General features: G+C 42.7%; 1 protein-coding gene across 1 annotated transcript in view; it reads right to left on the minus strand.

Moving 5' to 3' along the window:
- Positions 1 to 4,596: 4,596 nt before the first annotated feature.
- LOC133568030 (collagen alpha-1(XI) chain-like) overlaps positions 4,597 to 4,749 on the minus strand; it is a 100,500-nt gene continuing 100,347 nt past the window's right edge. The window contains 1 exon segment of the mRNA XM_061919723.1: positions 4,597 to 4,749. This exon segment is cut by the window's right edge and continues 829 nt beyond it. The gene's annotated coding sequence lies outside the window, so the exon portion shown is untranslated.

A 4,749-nucleotide genomic window follows, 5' to 3' on the forward strand; every position in this document is an offset into this window, starting at 1 on the left:
TGTCCTCGCATCCTAGTTTTGTTGCACGCAACTAGTGACTACGCTGATTCCCGATTCTGGTAAAACCTCCTTTGTACTTGCTAGCTTCTGTGCTATGCTTTTGTTTTTGTCTAGCTCCCATGCTAGTTCTCTTGGTTTTGCCTTTTGTGCCTCGTGCCAGGTTTTCTGTTTTTAGATTGTTTTCCTGACACGCACCTGTGTTTATTGATTACTTCCTTATTTAAGCCTGCCTTTTCCGTTCACTCGTCCTCGCATCCAAGTTTTGTTGCACGCAACTAGTGACTACGCTGATTCCCGATTCTGGTAAAACCTCCTTTGTACTTTGCTAGCTTCTGCGCTGTGCTTTTGTTTTTGTCTAGCTCCCATGCTAGTTCTCTTGGTTTTGCCTTTTGTGCCTGGTGCCAGTTTTTCTGTTTTTAGATTGTTTTCCTGACACGTACCTGTGTTTATTGATTACTTCCTTATTTAAGCCTGCCTTTTCCGTTCACTCGTCCTCGCATCCTAGTTTTGTTGCACGCAAGTAGTGACTACGCTGATTCCCGATTCTGGTAAAACCTCCTTTGTACTTTGCTAGCTTCTGCGCTATGCTTTTGTTTTTGTCTAGCTCCCATGCTAGTTCTCTTGGTTTTGCCTTTTGTCCCTGGTGCCAGCTTTTCTGTTTTTAGATTGTTTTCCTGACACGCACCTGTGTTTATTGATTACTTCCTTATTTAAGCCTGCCTTTTCCGTTCACTCGTCCTCGCATCCAAGTTTTGTTGCACGGAACTAATGACTACGCTGATTCCCGATTCTGGTAAAACCTCCTTCGTACTTTGCTAGCTTCTGCGCTATGCTTTTGTTTTTGTCCAGCTCCCATGCTAGTTCTCTTGGTTTTGCCTTTTGTGCCTCGTGCCAGTTTTTCTGTTTTTAGATTGTTTTCCTGACACACACCTGTGTTTATTGATTACTTCCTTATTTAAGCCTGCCTTTTCCGTTCACTCGTCCTCGCATCCAAGTTTTGTTGCACGCAAGTAGTGACTACGCTGATTCCCGATTCTGGTAAAACCTCCTTTGTACTTTGCTAGCTTCTGCGCTATGCTTTTGTTTTTGTCTAGCTCCCATGCTAGTTCTCTTGGTTTTGCCTTTTGTGCCTCGTGCCAGTTTTTCTGTTTTTAGATTGTTTTCCTGACACACACCTGTGTTTATTGATTACTTCCTTATTTAAGCCTGCCTTTTCCGTTCACTCGTCCTCGCATCCAAGTTTTGTTGCACGCAACTAGTGACTACGCTGATTCCCGATTCTGGTAAAACCTCCTTCGTACTTTGCTAGCTTCTGCGCTATGCTTTTGTTTTTGTCCAGCTCCCATGCTAGTTCTCTTGGTTTTGCCTTTTGTGCCTGGTGCCAGTTTTTCTGTTTTTAGATTGTTTTCCTGACACGCACCTGTTTTTATTACTTCCTTATTTAAGCCTGCCTTTTCCGTTCACTCGTCCTCGCATCCTAGTTTTGTAGCACGCAACTAGTGACTACGCTGATTCCCAATTCTGGTAAAACCTCCTTTGTACTTGCTAGCTTCTGCGCTATGCTTTGGTTTTTGTCTAGCTCCCATGCTAGTTCTCTTGGTTTTGCCTTTTGTGCCTCGTGCCAGTTTTTTGTTTTTAGATTGTTTTCCTGACCCGCACCTGTGTTTATTACTTCCTTATTTAAGCCTGCCTTTTCCGTTCACTCGTCCTCGCATCCTAGTTTTGTTGCACGCAACTAGTGACTACGCTGATTCCCAATTCTGGTAAAACCTCCTTTGTACTTGCTAGCTTCTGCGCTATGCTTTGGTTTTTGTCTAGCTCCCATGCTAGTTCTCTTGGTTTTGCCTTTTGTGCCTGGTACCAGTTTTTCTGTTTTTAGATTGTTTTCCTGACGCGCACCTGTGTTTATTGATTACTTCCATATTTAAGCCTGCCTTTTCTGTTCACTCGTCCTCGCATCCTAGTTTTGTTGCACGCAACTAGTGACTACGCTGATTCCCGATTCTGGTAAAAGCTCCTTTGTACTTGCTAGCTCCTGCGCTATGCTTTGGTTTTTGTCTAGCTCCCATGCTAGTTCTCTTGGTTTTGCCTTTTGTGCCTCGTGCCAGGTTTTCTGTTTTTAGATTGTTTTCCTGACACACACCTGTGTTTATTGATTACTTCCTTATTTAAGCCTGCCTTTTCCGTTCACTCGTCCTCGCATCCCAGTTTTGTTGCACGCAACTAGTGACTACGCTGATTCCCGATTCTGGTAAAACCTCCTTTGTACTTGGCTAGCTTCTGCGCTATGCTTTTGTTTTTGTCTAGCTCCCATGCTAGTTCTCTTGGTTTTGCCTTTTGTGCCTGGTGCCAGTTTTTCTGTTTTTAGATTGTTTTCCTGACACGCACCTGTGTTTATTACTTCCTTATTTAAGCCTGCCTTTTCCGTTCACTCGTCCTCGCATCCCAGTTTTGTTGCACTTAACTAGTGACTACGCTGATTCCCGATTCTGGTAAAACCTCCTTTGTACTTTGCTAGCTTCTGCGCTATGCTTTTGTTTTTGTCTAGCTTCCATGCTAGTTCTCTTGTTTTTGATTTTTGTGCCTGTTGCCAGTTTTTCTGTTTTTAGATTGTTCTCCTGACACGCACCTGTGTTTATTACTTCCTTATTTAAGCCTGCCTTTTCCGTTCACTCGTCCTCGCATCCTAGTTTTGTAGCACGCAACTAGTGACTACGCTGATTCCCGATTCTGGTAAAACCTCCTTTGTACTTGCTAGCTTCTGCGCTATGCTTTGTTTTTGTCTAGCTCCCATGCTAGTTCTCTTGGTTTTGCCTTTTGTGCCTCGTGCCAGTTTTTTGTTTTTAGATTGTTTTCCTGACCCGCACCTGTGTTTATTACTTCCTTATTTAAGCCTGCCTTTTCCGTTCACTCGTCCTCTCATCCTAGTTTTGTTGCACGCAACTAGTGACTACGCTGATTCCCAATTCTGGTAAAACCTCCTTTGTACTTGCTAGCTTCTGCGTTATGCTTTGGTTTTTGTCTAGCTCCCATGCTAGTTCTCTTGGTTTTGCCTTTTGTGCCTTGTGCCAGTTTTTCTGTTTTTAGATTGTTTTCCTGACACGCACCTGTGTTTATTACTTCCTTATTTAAGCCTGCCTTTTCCGTTCACTCGTCCTCGCATCCTAGTTTTGTTGCACGGACCTAGTGACTAGGCTGATTCCCGATTCTGGTAAAACCTCCTTCATACTTTGCTAGCTTCTGCGCTATGCTTGTGTTTTTGTCTAGCTCCCATGCTAGTTCTCTTGGTTTTGCCTTTTGTGCCTCATGCCAGTTTTTCAGTTTTTAGATTATTTTCCTGACACGCACCTGTTTTTATTACTTCCTTATTTAAGCCTGCCTTTTCCGTTCACTCGTCCTCGCATCCTAGTTTTGTTGCACGCAACTAGTGACTACGCTGATTCCCGATTCTGGTAAAACCTCCTTTGTACTTTGCTAGCTTCTGCGCTATGCTTTTGTTTTTGTCTAGCTCCCATGCTAGTTCTCTTGGTTTTGCCTTTTGTGCCTGGTACCAGTTTAGATTGTTTTCCTGACACGCACCTGTGTTTATTACTCCCTTATTTAAGCCTGCCTTTACCGTTCACTCGTCCTCGCATCCTAGTTTTGTTGCACGGAACTAGTGACTACGCTGATTCCCGATTCTGGTAAAACCTCCTTTGTACTTTGCTAGCTTCTGCGTTATGCTTTTGTTTTTGTCTAGCTCCCATGCTAGTTCTCTTGGTTTGTCCTTTTGTGCCTGGTGCCAGTTTTTCTGTTTTTAGATTGTTTTCCTGACACGCACCTGTTTTTATTACTTCCTTATTTAAGCCTGCCTTTTCCGTACACTCGTCCTCGCATCCTAGTTTTGTTGCATGCAACTAGTGACTACGCTGATTCCCGATTCTGGTAAAACCTCCTTTGTACTTTGCTAGCTTCTGCGCTATGCTTTTGTTTTTGTCTAGCTCCCATGCTAGTTCTCTTGGTTTTGCCTTTTGTGCCTGGTACCAGTTTAGATTGTTTTCCTGACACGCACCTGTGTTTATTACTCCCTTATTTAAGCCTGCCTTTACCGTTCACTCGTCCTCGCATCCTAGTTTTGTTGCACGGAACTAGTGACTAGGCTGATTCCCGATTCTGGTAAAACCTCCTTTGTACTTGCTAGCTTCTGCGCTATGCTTTTGTTTTTGTCTAGCTCCCATGCTAGTTCTCTTGGTTTTGCCTTTTGTGCCTCGTGACAGTTTTTCTGTTCTAAGTCTGTTTTTTAGTTGAAATAAATCTATATTTTTTTACCTTACGCTGTGTCCGCAACACCATGCCAGCCGAACGTCACATTATGAAGAATTTTAATGTAAACACATAGAATCATCATACTGCTGTGATTATATGTATCAAGTGTTCATTCAAGGCTAAGGCAAAATATCGAGATATGTATCGTGAATCGTGACATGGCTTAAAAATATCGAGATATTAATAAAAGGCCGTATCGCCCAGCCCTACTAACTTGAAGGTAGAAAAGCGCTATACAAGTCGAACCCATTTTCCATTTTGGTTCCAAAAGCAGGCAAAGATGCAAACATCCAGTTTCAGAATCCAGTTTTAATTATTTTCGAAAGAACAATTTAAGGCACAGACAAGGATTTTTCGTTGACTTGACCTTAAAGCAACTTCAATACCTTTCTTACCTTAGGTTTGTAAACTCAAAAGTGTTCTTGACACCAACAACAATTTCAC

This window comes from Nerophis ophidion, linkage group LG14 (assembly GCF_033978795.1).
Source record: "Nerophis ophidion isolate RoL-2023_Sa linkage group LG14, RoL_Noph_v1.0, whole genome shotgun sequence".
Taxonomy (NCBI): Eukaryota; Metazoa; Chordata; class Actinopteri; order Syngnathiformes; family Syngnathidae; genus Nerophis; species Nerophis ophidion.